The sequence below is a fragment of the Natator depressus genome, chromosome 2, assembly GCF_965152275.1.
Source record: "Natator depressus isolate rNatDep1 chromosome 2, rNatDep2.hap1, whole genome shotgun sequence".
Taxonomy (NCBI): domain Eukaryota; kingdom Metazoa; phylum Chordata; order Testudines; family Cheloniidae; genus Natator; species Natator depressus.
This window is the reverse complement of record NC_134235.1, coordinates 183725740-183740512: the sequence shown is the minus strand read 5'-3', so window position 1 is coordinate 183740512 and position 14773 is coordinate 183725740. Positions and strand designations below refer to the sequence as shown.

At 43.9% G+C, this 14773-nt stretch overlaps 1 protein-coding gene across 2 annotated transcripts in view; it reads left to right on the top strand.

Moving 5' to 3' along the window:
* The first annotated feature begins 76 nt into the window (after positions 1–76).
* CTNNB1 (catenin beta 1) overlaps positions 77–14773 on the top strand; it is a 32413-nt gene continuing 17716 nt past the window's right edge. Inside the window, exon 1 of one of the 2 annotated variants that reach the window (XM_074945516.1) lies at positions 77–251. The gene's annotated coding sequence lies outside the window, so the exon portion shown is untranslated. The remainder of the gene's footprint in view (positions 252–14773) is intronic. The other variant, XM_074945515.1, reaches the window with a different exon arrangement.

Here is a 14773-nt window from a genome sequence, read left to right as displayed (position 1 = left end):
TTTCTCCTCCCCCTGCCCTGGCGCTGGGTGCCTGTGGAATGCTGCGCGCCGAGCCCGGCAGCGGCGGCAGGATACATCCGAGTCTTGCCTTGCCTATAAGAACCTCCTTGCGAGCGACGCCATTTTAAGCCTCTCGCTCGGTTCGGCGGCAGAGCAGCGGCAGGGGAAGCGCCCGGCGCGGACCGACAGAGCCGGAGGCAGCGGCCGGAGACCGGGGCTGGGGGAACCCTGCGCTCTTGCCTCCCCGCAGTGTCAGTGGCGCTTTCTGCTGAATTCCCGCTTCCTCCCCGCCCGCCGGCGGCACTGGGTTTGCTCCCAGCCCGGCGGGGGCGCTGGTCGCGGGGGTGGGGGGCGCCCCGCGGGGGCAGGGGGAGGTCGCGGGGGGGGGCCGGGCCGGGCCGGTGGCGGAGGTTTCGCGCTGGGCTCTGCCCGGGGCGGGAACGGGAGGTTTCGCGCTGGGCCCGGCCCTGGGACTGAGGGGTGCCGGCCCCCGGGGGCGGCAAGGGGACGCTGCCTGGGTGGGGAGCTGTTCGGACGCGGGGGCTCTTGATTTGGGCGGTCCGGACAGTTGCGTGGCTGGGGAGGCAGGCGGCGGCAGCTGCGGCTCCGAGGCGCCTCTCGGGTGGCTGGTGCCGGGCTGTGGGAGGCTGCCGGGGCCCTGCCTGTGGCGGGGCGAGGCGAGTTTCCTGCACCCCGGCTTTGGGGTGGGAGGCTCATAGCCGAGCCTGTGGGTTGCAGCCGGGCTTGGAGCAGTGTCGGGCCGATTTGGGGAGGCGCTGGCAGGCTTTCGAGCGCGGCTCCGATAGCGGGGGGGGGCGGGCCGCGGGTTCGGGTTTGTTTGTACTGTGTAATTATCCAATAACTAATCTGCTGCTTGACTGCAGGGGCTGTTATCTGTTGCATTGTGGGCTTTTGTCTCCGCTGCATGTGTATTTTGCAGGAGAGGCTCCTGTTCGTATCTATGCCGCTGCTGGGTGTCTTGAGTTCAAGCTGCTCCGGAGCTGGGTGTAACCAAAGCGAGTTTAAAACACCCCAAGTAGCTGGAGTCTCGTTAAAGAACGAGCTAGGCGTGGGGGGGAAAACTTGCTGGTTTTGCACTGGGCCACTTCAGAATATGCAGTGTGTTGTGGGGGTTCGCCTGCAGAGCTGATTCTTCGGAGGGGAGGTGGTCCGTGGACCAATTCTACTGTTCCTGTTGGCTTATATGAAACTTCTAAACACTCAGGCATCTTTCCTGTTCAGAGCTTTGGGCTTTTCCAGGTTGTCTTTTGCCCAAACTGATGTCCGAGTTGGGATTTATTTAAAACATTGGTCATTCTTGGGACAGCTAGGCTTAGAAAACAAAACAAAATTTCACCTGGTCTTGGCTCTTTCATTAAAAGAAACTTGATTTAGTTTAAAAAAAAAACACTTGCAGTTTTGCTAACTGTGTGTTTAGGGAAGAGGTGGATTTCAGTATGATTTTTGGAGGAAATTCTACAGCACCTGTATGCTGTGCTAACTGCTTATGGGTTGTGGGTTTTTTGGGGGGGCGTGGGGGGGATAGCAATACTTTTAATCTTTTGGCTGTATTTTCTTGAGCTCTTCTATATGGAAGGACTCTTGTTCTGGTACTTTGTATCTTCCAGACATCTGTGGACCTCCCCTCCCCCAAAGTATGCATGCAAGTGGTGAATGGAAAGAGGCTGGGCTGGTATGCTGAGCCAGTGGAAGGAAATCAAGGAGGGGTTTTAGTAAAATGGGGCACTTTGTTTATGAGAGTATAGTAGACTCGGTTTAGAAAGTGACCAGAATGAACAGGAGAACTTCCTCTAATCTTAAAAAGTTATTGCAAGATGTGTACTCTTCTGTGTTAGGGTTTATCACTTGTATATAACTTGGCATGCAAAGTCCAATTGACATCTAAAAGCCTTGACCGAATTTAAGATGGTTATTTGTTCTGGTTACCTGTCTTAAATGTGGTAAAATGTGCTATAATTTTAAATAGGCCAAGATTTTCAAAAATGTGATTTATCTTCCAAAAGTACTAGTCTGCGAATCCCATTAACATCAATAGCAGCTTCTGGATGGTGGCACTGTTTGAAAATAAAAAATGTGGCTTTAAGAGCTGAACTGCAGGAACTTAATTTCGTTATTGTATACAATCACGTGTATGTACTGTAAATGCAAACTATTTTCTTAAGTGTAGGAGGCTAGTGTTTGACTTTGCTGTTTTTATTCAAGCAGTCTTCAAAATTTTAAGCTGATAGTCTTGGTGTAAATGGGTAGTAGTTAGAGGGTGAAAATCCTATGTGAAATTCCTCACAGGAAAGGGCGGGATAGAAAATAGCCTCTAGAATGAGACAAAAAGCTTAAGTAAAGATGTAACACCTTACCTAATACAAGGTAAGGCTTGACCCACAAGTTACAATTAAACTGACAGGGTGTTTTTAACTCATATCTGTTACACCTTAAAACTAAAATTCTAAAAACTTCATACAGTTTATGCTTTCAACTCTTGTGCAACAAAAACTGGAGTTAGCATGTACTAGCATAATGCTAAAGTGATTGTTGCAGTGATTACATATAACAGTCTTTCTGGTATCAGAGGGGTAGCTGTGTTAGTCTGGATCTGTAAAAGCAGCAAAGAGTCCTGTTTCAGAGTAGCAGCCGTGTTAGTCTGTATCCACAAAAAGAAAAGGAGTACTTGTGGCACCTTATAGACTGACAGACATATTGGAGCATAAGCTTTCGTGGGTGAATACCCACTTGGTCTGATGTGTGTAGTGTAGTCTTTCTGGGTTAGATTTTTCTGAAATTTAAGCTTCAGGCCTAACAGTTTTTCTTTAAACATAGGATTGACTGTATGAAATGATTCAAATTAATGAAAGGGAGAAAAACATCCATCAAAGAGTCCAAGATAGTGTGGGGGTTTTTTGTTTTTTGTTTTTTTTGGGGGGGGGATGGACATGGGCAGTACCTAATTCTAAAATGCCAATTCATATGTAAGGCAGCTGGCCCACGTGCGGTAAGTTTTTGTAGGTAGAAATTGGTGTAAAGACATTAAGTTTATGCTTTTCAATGTTATAAGTAGGAGTCTGACTGCTCATCTGATAAAATTCACTGATAGGGCTCTACCAAGTTTTATCCAACAACAAATTCTTAATATGGTCACTAAAGCCAGAAGAAATCATAATGCGTGTGCAGACACAGCGATAAGTATAAAGTTGTCCATGCTGATACAGTTTACTATAGTTTAGGCTAATACAGGGGTGGTTGTGGCACTGCAGTAAACTGTAGTAACTTGTGCTTCTTGACTTAATTAGAATCTAAATTATTGTAGTCAGGAAATCCAGAATGACTTCATGTATTTCTCATGGCCTCAGTTCAAGACCAGAAGCTTTAAGACCCTATTTTTGTTTTATTAAGGCATGTAAAGTAAGCTTTTGCAAGTGGCACCTTTTACAGAACTCAAGATTTGCATTTACTTCTGCTGTTCTAGTTAATTTTTTTTAAACTTTGTGCTTATTGGTGTATAACTGAAAATCTAGGTAAGATTTGTAAATTTTAGTGTGATAAATGCTGTCCTTTGCAAATTAACTCGTCTTACAAAATTCTAATTGCCTGCTGCCCTGGGCTAGTGCACAGTTTTATCAGGTGAAACAATTGTCATAATAAAGGATGGGTGAGGCAAACTGCTTCTCCTTTTAAACTCGTGCATTTCTTGCAATGCTGTTCTAGCTAGACATTGCCATCAAAACCAAATTCTTAGTATACTGCTACCTAAATAGATTAGATTTTATAAGTTTTGCCACATCCTGATACTGCTATTCTTTAATAATTCACAGCATTATCAAAGCCTGCAAAATCAGTATTTCCAGTACCTGCTACGCATTCTACTCCAGACTTCTTCAAAATAAACTCCCAATTAAACTAACTTCTATGTCAGAGAGGTTCAAAACCAGTTGATCTGCTTTCATGAGTGATTCATGCAGTGTTAACGTTCTTCAGCCTTTTTTGTCTCTGGTGGTACACTGGCTAGAAAAATTGATTCACTTAAAAAGGGAATAGTGGTTATAACACTAATCATAACAAATAATGTGACTCTGATTTAGAAGTTGATAGGGATACTTCAAAAATTATCTTGTGTGATGTACTAAACTTATTTAACATAGTACAGTGTGAACAGATGAAAAATCCATGGTACTTTGATAAAACTGTGCCTTTGAGTCTACATTAATGTCTCCCAAGCAAAGCAAGAGAACGAAGTAAATTGAATTAACATCCAGGTAGACTAGACACTGTTGCTTCCTACTGGGCACAGACTGCACTCCACAGTGTCACTGACACAAAACTAAACTCTGAAACAGCTTCAGTCTGTTTCAGGAAATTATGAATAAAATGGGACTAAGTACGTATTGTTTCAGATGGAGCATTGTCACTACACTCTATCATACTGAACTGAATGATAGGCAGTTCCCTGACCAAACTAACACTAGAACAGGTCTGTCTAGGTAGATTTTTTTTTTTAAACAGTAACCATATTCATGTTGAAAATGTGAATCAAAATGGAAGAAATTTGTTAAACAGTGTGATAATCCTATTAAATTTAGCATGAATTATTAAATATAAAATGTACCCATCACATACACTCAGGGCACACTTTTATCAACAAGATTAAAATAGAGCTAGGTGTTACAAGAAGAGGTTGTTTGCTACATGGGAGTACTGTCCCATAACATGTATAGACGTCTAAGGGAACATTTGAACTATAGTTCTTGTACATCTTTATATATTTCTCATTGATTTAGCAACAATACAGGTTCCATCAAGTGGCCAAAAATCTAAACATCGCACATCAAGATGTGCGAATACTAAAAGTAAACTGAGTGGGTTAAATGAAAGGTGGTGGTCAAATTTCCTTTTGTTATTGTAGTGTCAAACTTCACTAATGTCCAGATTGCCTCCTTGTGACTTTGTAAAGTACTGGAGTAAGTTTTACAAGAGTGCTTATATTTTCAGATTATTCCACTCATGGAATCGGACTGACCGAGCAGTGGCTGCTCTAGCTGTACAATTTGAGTGTTCTGGTGTTTCATTTAGTCTATATATAACTTTATAACTGCTTAATTTCTTCAGTTTTAAGCTGCTGAGACTAATGGGAAACATTAACTACTTTTAAATAGTGTAGTTCAGTTCTGTCTTGGATTCTCTCATAGGATTGAGAGGTTATAGACTTGTTATGCAGAAGTGCTGCAGCAGGGCTTTGGTGCAAGGTATTAAAGTGGTGAGCTGCTTTACAGATGAGGACCTAGGTATAGAGGTGTTGAGAGAAAGTAGACATTTCTTTATAAAGTGTAAAGTTCTGTGTACAAAGCCTTGTTAAAAAATGTTTTCTCCTATATATGGCAATTTAGGCACAACTCTTGGCATGGATGTCTAGTCTTAGGGCTGGAATGTCTTAAATTTGGTCTTTGTATATGTGGTGACTGGAGTATCAAACTTAAATTGATTCAAACTTTAAGGGATTACTGCTCAATACTGTGAGACCTTTACCACATAATAAGCAAAATTACCGTATATACTCGTTCATAAGCTCCGTGCCTGCAGACAGTCCAGGTAAACACAACGTCCCGACCCTCTAGCGGCTTACCCTGATGGGCCGGGAGCCAAAGTTTGCCAACCCCTGAAATATAGGGTTGGCTTATAAAAGGGTCACACAGTTTTTACTATTTTTACGTATCCATCTTGTGGGGGGGTTGGGGTCCGGCTAACAAATGAACAGGCTAATGAACAAGTATATATGGTACATGTAATTAACCTCAAAGTTGTTAAATTCTTGGTTGAAGGTTTTTGGAGGGCAGGCATATAAGCAAAGGCTTCACAATATGTGGCATAAACCATTCCCACAATAGTTAAAGTAGCTGGAACTGCAAACATGTTAGAACAGTGGGGGTGCAACCATAGGGCTTGTCTTACTTACCAGGGTAAGTTGATCTAAGTTACGCTATTCCAGCTATGTGAATAATGTAGCTTGAATTGACTTAGCTTAGGTCCACTTATCCTGGTCTTCACTGTGCTGTTTCATTGCGCTCTCCAGTCAACTTACCTTACTCTTCTCTGAGAGCTGGAGAGTGCTCTGCTGTTTTAGCAGGTCTTCACTAGACCTACTAAATTGATACCTGCTGCATTAATTGCAGCAGCGTAGATCTCCCTGGTAGTGAAGACAGTATGTTTGGTTGCTGATAAAGCAGTTTATTCAAGTTGCTAAAGTATATAGTATTGTCAAAAGCACTGTTACTAAATTCAGTTTCATAAACTAAGAAGCAAACTACACAATAATAAAGCACCTCAACCTGATTTTGGCTGCATCATGTGCATTACTATGGTGTATCTGGAAATATCAACTAATCTGCACACTTCAGATTAGAATCTGCCTCAATAGCTGGTCACAAGTTCTAGGCAGTTGTATCATCTGGGGCTGGCATATAGATGCCCATATGTAGAGTGTAAAATTGGTTACCATGTTTACAGTTCCGATATTGCAGAGCTTGGTAAAAATCCCCTTGAAAGTGGAAAGCTGACCCTCATGAGTATCTGTCTTCCAAATGAGAACTTGTACAGTGTTTCCTTGACGTCTGCAAGCACTTTCAGTGCTGCTGCTTATTGCTTTGGCAAGCTACTACAAGTTAACAAGACTGTTCATGTACTCAAAATTACATGTTTATTGCCTGCTATTGGTGCTGCCTGTAGCTTTCCCCAGGCTGTGGCCATGATTGTTCCACACTGGGAGAAGGAGCCAAAAGAGGAGGCTGACAAAGTGGTAGAGTATCTGCATCTTGTCTTCACACTAAGCAAGTGGGGTAAAAGACAGAACTACTTAGTGACAGCTGGGTAGTCTGTAGAGGGAGTTTTGTACCTTTGGAGTCAGAGGCTGATGTGAAAGGGGAATCCAGGAATAACTTGTTGGTGGCAATCTCAGTAGCTGAGGGTGGGTCTGCCTTCATCACCAAGATGTTGTCTCTGGACCTTGCTGCACTGGAAGGACACCACCTTTACTTGCTTACTAACCAGAGGTAGATAAAAATATCTGGCAGACATCTTCTAGCCCTGTAATACTGACTTGGCTTGAATGGTGCATAACAAGTGCAATGTTATGTAGTATAGGTATGGTCAGTCTTTGTCTTGGTAACTCCTAGAGAAAATGTGGTCAGGTTACACAAACACATAACTACCATGATGCAGTTTCTAGACACATTTTGAAGTATAACACCACTCTAAAGGCAACCTGCAGAATCTCGAGGCTTCTGCTTGTCAGATATTTTATCTTGATTACTGGAAAATTTTAAGCATAATTGAAGGGGGCAGAAGAGATGCAGCTTTAACATACAGCAACCATGCTGTGCTGTTCTCACCTCTTTATGGGCCACGCTTTTTTTTTAAAACTACAATGATCTGCAAAGGGCCCTACTTGCTGTGTATGAACCTGCTTGGAAGACCCTCTAAATTTTCATAGTACAGCTAATCCAGTTTTAGAAAATGTAGTTAAGGCTACTGTAGCAGGATTTAATTATGGCTTTAAAGGCTGTTTGTGGATGGGAGTAACTCGGTTTTCTTGACGAAACAAAGCACTCTTGTGCTGTTGCTGTATTTGCTAAGATTAGGTAACAAATATGTGAACAAGAATTGGAATTGTAAAATCTGACTTTACAATTTTAGTTTGCTGGAATGATGGCAGCTTTAAACCAGTTTTATTTGCAATGTTGTGGACACCACATCAGAGATACTCTTTTTGGGGTAGGGAGGAGAGTTTTTTTTATTCTGAATTTCTCCATTAATAGATCTCTTCCACATATTCGGAGGAGAAGCAAGGACTTGAAAGCCTGAACTGTTAGTGTGATAGCAAGCCATTTTCCAGTGGGAGTTCGGTTCCATGCAGTGTAGAAAAGTCTGTTAGTGGCTTCAAACAGCACTGAAATGTTTCTGATAAATGCAAAGTATACTAATTAAAATGGGAACTGTATTTTATCAGACTTGATTACAATTCTCATTCTGCCCAAATAACTATGGGAGAAACCTATGGAATGACTGACTTCTGTTAATACAGATTCAGAACTGGAAATTGAGCTCTTGGATAATTAGAAGCTTAACTTCAAATGTGTGAGGCAAAAGTTTTAGAGGAAATGTAGCTATCAATGCCCCCTTCTCTTGCAAAGCTTCAGACTAGGTTTTCTCAAGCCTATATGTATGATCTTTGTTTTCAGGGAGTTGGTATTGACCTCAAGTAGTCATATTCAGTGTGAATCTAGAATGACAAAATGTTAATCTGCAAAATTAAAGAACTAGATATTACTGGTAGAAAACTGCTTTCAGTACAAATTGGTTACATAAACTTGATTATGAAGTCTGCTCTTACACTATGTATTGACTAGCTTGTACCAAGTCAGTTTTTGGATAGCTGCCTCTTAAATACTTCTAGTGTAGTCCAGCAACCAAATCTGATGCTGCATTATGCATTGGCAGGATCAGAATGTTCATGTATTAGCTGGCTTAATGGCTTTCCCTCGAATCATTGGCATCAAGTGCCCTTGTAATGTATCATGCTGACTTTAAACTGAAAGTACTTTCCCAACTTTATGAAATACTATAAAGTGGTCATGTGGTGACACTAGTACTTCGCAGTTATCCCAGATGTACAAGTCTTCAGTAGGATAACAGCTGTAGTGGAGGAAGACCAGTCTTACTACTTGAAATTTCATAAGCAACCAACACAACAAACTGTTCCATTTCACTTCAGTAACCTTGCTTGCATAGCACAGAACTGGAGTTCACATGTTTCTCTGCATAGTAGGCTCAAGAATCGGCTTGCGCTTCCAATCTGGATGGAAATCTGTTATTGACTAATAGTATGCAGTGTTGTAGCTGGGTTGGGCCCAGGATTTTAGGGTTATCTTCAAAGGAGCTCTGTGTAAGTTGGAAAGCTTGTGTCTGACCAACAGAAGCTGGTCCAATGAAAGATTACCTCACCCATCTTGTAGCTCCAATTGACTAATAAGGCTCTTAGCTTTAAATGTCAACTTAAATTCTTAGACTAAAAGCATCAGATTTAAATGAGGACACTTTAGACAAATGGGATAAAGGATGCCATAGCAAACTTTTCTGAGCTGCTGTAATGCCTTATCTGTAGCTTTTCATCACTTATCTGAGTGACACTGGACTGAAACATATGTTGTATATATGTGTAAATCCTGCCATGATTACTTCACTTGTCCCCTGCTTGCTTTGTTGTACAAAAATCTGAAGGAATGTAAGGGTCAAGGAAGTTGGACTTTTTCCCCCCTCAAATTGGTTATCTTACATTCTGAATTACCAGTTGAATGTTATCAAATATTAACTAAATAAAATCAAGGTTTATTAAAACAGGCTTCATTTAGTTATATTTAGGTCCCTACCAAATTGACCGTCCATTTTGGTCAATTTCAGAGTCATAGGATTTCAAAAATCTTAATTTTTTTGATTTCAGCTAGTTAAATTTGAAACATCAGTGTTGTGATTGTAGGGAATTATGCGGGGGGGTGCAAGATTATTGTGGGGGAGGGTAGCAGTACTGCAACCCTCCTTCTGTGCTGCTGCCTGCGGTGGCTCTGCATTCGGAGCTGAGCAGCTGAAGAGCGGCAGCTGCTGGCTAGGAGCCCGGCTCTGAAGGCAGAGCCGCCAGCAGCAGCACAGCAGGAAGGATGGCATGTAAGGGTGGCAATACCATATCTTCTGGGCTGCTGCTGCCAGTGCGCTGCCTTCAGAGCTGGGCACCCAACCAACAGCACTGCTTTTCAGCTGCCCAGGTCTGAAGTCAGTGTAGAAGTAAAGGTAGAATACCGTGACCCCCTCAACTCCCTTTTGGGTCAGGACCTCCCCACACTTGAGAAATGCTGGTCTCCCCTGTAAAATCTGTATAGTATAGGGTAAAAGCACGCAAGATCAGATTTCCCAGTCTGTTATGCATTTTTCATGGCTGTGAATTTGGTAGGGCCCTATTTATATTATCCTATTAACTATAGCGGAGGAGGAGTTGATACCTCTAAATCCTTAGTCTTTGTAGGCGATCTCTAAATGAATGTTTAGGTAACTTGGGAATAATATCCAATTGCTCGTATCTTCAGCCTCTGAAAGCTTAATGGTCTGCAACTCAGGAGTTAGTGTACAATGCATAGGTCAGGGTGAATTGACTGAAATTGGATGGGGTTAAAACCAACAGGTGAAAAACGTGTGCTTTTACAATTCTAACGAACTAAACTGTAAACCCCTGTATTTTTAAATGCCACCACTGTTGGGGGGGTATTTTTATTTGAATCTTACAAAACTGAGAAGGCAACAGAGTTGATGGTACTGATAGTGGACACATTTCAGTAGGAATGTAACTCTTGTATCAACAGTCCTATTGACTTAAAAGGGAATAATCACATGTGCAGCAGTGGTGGCTAAAACTGTTTTTTGTGTACATTTTTTCCTACAGGCAAATCTGTCAAAGTTGTTTCAGTGATGGTAATGAAAAGATATTTAGACTTTCAGTATCTAGGCCATAATTTTCAAAAATAGGAGCCTAACTTTTAGGATCAGATGGGATTTTCAGTCACCTAAGTGACTTAGGAGCAGAAGTCCCATTGCCTTCAAACAGCAAACTTTGTATAGCCTAGTCAGTGTCTTTTCTTGAAATTCAGTACTTTAGAAGGTGGCTTTGCATGGTGTTTGAGTTTTGTAGTGGTTTCCCAATAAGCATATTGATGCCCTGGAATTGGCTTCAGGCATAGATGAGTATTAAGTGTGAAACTTCTTAATAGAAAATCTTTTTAAAATCTGAAACTCTAATTAGGAAACTAAAATGTTTTGTACTTCCCATTTTACAATGACTTCAGTGCACTAGCCTGAGTAGCAGTGTTAGAGTATTGCCCTTTCTCTTGGAGCCAGCCATATGTAGGCAATGGACTGTTGAACAGGTATCTGTAGGACTTCTGAGCTAGAGCAGTAGATTGTTTGTTTTGTATTTTGGTTCAGAGCAAGAACTAAAGATACTTGGAGAGCACCACAAATAATCCTGCATCTTTCCATATTTCCCCTATATTTGGCTTTTGGTAACTGAGTTTGTTATCCTAATTCCAAGTACATTTCTTCCGAATCTTCGTAGCTGAGGTGGGTTGGTGCTACTACTCCCTTAAAGAAGTCTGTATTCAATGTGGGAGTATCTCAAACACTAATTTGTCTTACTGTCCTTACAATGCAAAAGGAGAGGCTGTCAGTAATAACTACTGAAACTAATTGCTAAAAACTCATGCCTGAAATTCCTTGCTGGAGAACAGAATACTTGACCATTTTAATTAAGAGTTTGATTGCTTTTTTCATTAAACACGTGCTCAACTGAGTTGTGGGTGAATTTTGCAGTTTCAGTGACGGGATTGCCTCTGTCTTAATTCCATAAAGTTTCTGTTATGTTTTAGGTACTTAAGCAGCCAGTACTGGCAAAGAATGGCAAGTAATTCAAAATTTGACTTGGTTACTGTCTTACTAAGAACTTTGTGTACTTCAGCCATTTGGCTAGAATACACTACTTGCTCTGCCTTAAACCTTGATTCTTCATTCATTGTGACTCCCTGCTTCCTCCCAACCTTGTCTGTACTAGGGAAATCTACAGAGCTCCTAGCTGTTCTAGCATGGGTAGGATCTGTACCAGGGGTGGGCAAACTGCAGTCCTCGAGCAGCTTCTGGGGCTTGCCCTGCTCAGGGTCAGGGGTCGCTCCATGCAGCTCCCAGAAGCTGCAGCATGGTGCTGCCCTCTCCTACCCCCTAGCGCTCCAGCCAGGGAGTAGGGTTGGGGGGGCTGCTCCACACAGCTCCCAGAAGCAGTGGCATGGCCCCTCTCCGGTGCTTCAATGGGAGCTGCAGGAGCAGTGCCTGCAGACGGGGCAGCGTGCAGAGCTGCGGGGCAGCGTGCAGAGCTGCCTGGCTGCGCTTCCACATAAAAGCCAGAGAAGGGATGTGCCACTGCTTGAGGTAAGCGTCACCTGGAGGCTGCACCCCAAGCCTCTCCCCAACCCCCCTGCCCCACCTCAATCTCCTTCCTGCCCTCTCAACCGCTGATCTCCCCCCCCCCCCCCCACCCCACCTTCCAAACCCCTCAGTCCCATCCCAAAGCCTGCACTGTTGCCTGGAGTCCCCCTCCATACCCTGAACTCCTCATTTCTGGCCGCACCCCAACCCCAATTTTGTGAACATTCATGGCCCGTCATACAATTTCTATTCCCGGATGTGGTCCTCGGGCCAAAAAGTTTGCCAACCCCAGAGATAGTAAGATTTTTTTTGTACCTACTCAGTCCCCCTGCCCTTTCAATTCTAGCCTCTGAGACCACCTCTGAAGGCCCCCCCCCCCCAAAAAGTCATTCCCCCCTTTGACTTGTGAAGTCACAAACCTACTAACTCAAGACAGCCATGGAGTTTTACATGGGAGGTACTGGGTACATCCAGATTTCTAATGCAAGAAGTAGTTAACACTGCATCATAAACATTAAGGATACAAGTCTTTTTCCTTTACGGCAGGGGTAGTCATATAATTTTTTGGCCAAGGACCTGAGAAAAAAAAACAGCAAGTAAAAATTTCAGGGTCTGTTTTTAAAGCATCTGGGGGTCTACTGGCTACGCATGCTTTAGGGTATGACCACTTTGCAGCTGGGAGCAAGCCTCCCAGCCTGGGTAGACAGACTCTTGCTTGCTCAGCTCCAGCTAGTGTGCTAAAGGTAGCTGTGTGGACACTTACAGCTGGGGCTCTCAAGCTCACCCAGTCTCCTGGATCTAAGCAACATCCACACTACTACTACTTTAGCATGCTAGCTTGAGCAGAGCGAGCATGACATCTACCCATGCTTGGAGGCTCACTCCCAGCTGCAGTACAGCATACTTGGGAACAAGTCTATTGGCTTTAGGACTTTGGAAAACCTTTTTACAAATGTAAGGGTTTTGACAGTTTGATATGAGTGTCCCTTGATTTCAGTTCTTTCTAGCTAGTGAGAGGCAACGCCACTAATACACAAAGTAAGATGTAGCCTCACGTTGACCAGTCAACAGCACTTTGTCAGTGAAGTTGCATTTAGGAAGACACAGCAACTTAGATTGGAATTAGCAGAACTAAGCCTACTTACCATGAATTACAACTACCAAGGCTTTATTCCCCCTGTATAAATCAACCACACACCCAAAAAATGCAATACACTGAATAATGGTGGGTCACTGACATGTTTCTAGTTGATCAGTTTTCTGACTGCAGGAGAAGAGATCAACCGCTACCAGAAAGCAGTCCCTGGATCCTACTTGGGGTTCCATTTTTGGATCAATCTCTGGATAAGATCTTCTACCTCCATTTATGGGAAGCTTGGTTTCTTCTGTTTCCAGAGCCTCTTTCCTGCTCTGAAGTTGAGGGTTTTTTGTTTTTTGGGGGGCCCTTCCACCAAGAAGGACCCAGTTATTTGCCTTCACTGCTTAGATGGTTGAGCAACTGCAGTGATACGGACTGACCTTGTTTCGTGCTGCTGCTGCTGCAAGCAAAGTAGTGAGTAGTGCTGGTGCTGGTTGCCTGCCTGCCTCAAGGCACCAGAGCAGCTCTATTTAGAGTGCCCTCCTTGCAACCATAAGGGCTCACCACTTTTTGAATGAAAGATTAAATATGGTAGGAACTGTTAGTTTTGCAACTCCCATTTTCCCTATTTATCAGGGAACGCCCTGCTGCTCTTTGATGATTGAGTTCTGTAGATGTGTATTACTGTTACAGGACCCAAGTACGCACCAACTGGAAATAATTAATATTATGCTCAGAAGTGTCTGAGTTGATATATTTCTCCAATACAAAAGAAAGGTGTGATCCCTTATTGGCTGAGAAAGGGGTTAGTATTTTGCCTTAATAAACTAAGTCCCAAGACTTACCACTGACTCATACTGTCCCAAAATAAAGGGCTTATCTGGCTGCCACATCCTTAACTATTTCATTAAGACTGCCAGAAAGCAAGACTATTTAGAACAGCAGTAGAACAAGCCCAGCTGCAGGAGCCTTGTCCATAGTATAGATCAGGGGTTGGGGTGCAGGAGGGAGTGAGGGCTCTGGTTGGGGGTGCAGGCTCCATGGTGGGGCCAGAAATGAGGAGTTCAGAGTGTGGAAGGGGACTCCAGGCTGGGGAGTAGGGTGCAGGGGGGTGAGAGTTCCAGCTGGGGGTGCAGGCTTTGGGGTGCAGGAGGGTCCTCAGGGCTGGGCCCAGGGGTTGGGGTGTAGCTCTGGAGTGGAGCTAGGGATGAGGGGTTTGGGGTGCAGGAGGGTGCTCCAGGCTAGGATCAAGGGGATCAGGGCTGGGGCAAGGGGGTTAGGGCATGGGGAGAGGCTCAGGGGCACAGGCTCTGGTCAGCACTTACCTCCAGCAGCTCCCAGAAGCAGCAGCATGTTCCTTCTATGCAGAGGCATGGGCAGGTGGTTCTGCACACTGTAGTGTCTGCAGGCACTGCCCCTGTAGCTCCTATTGGAGCACTGGAGGGGGGGCTGTGCCACTGCTTCTGGGAGCCATGTGGAGCAGCCCCCAACCCTACTCCCAGGCTGGAGTGCTGTGGGGTGGGGTGGCAGCACCATGCCACAGCTTCCAGGAGCTGAATGGAGTGACCCCTGACCCTGAGCAGGGCAAGCCCCAGACTCCACTCCCCAGTGGGAGTTCGAGGGCCGGCTTAAAACAGTTGGCAGGCCAGATCTGGCCGGCAGGCCATAGTTTAC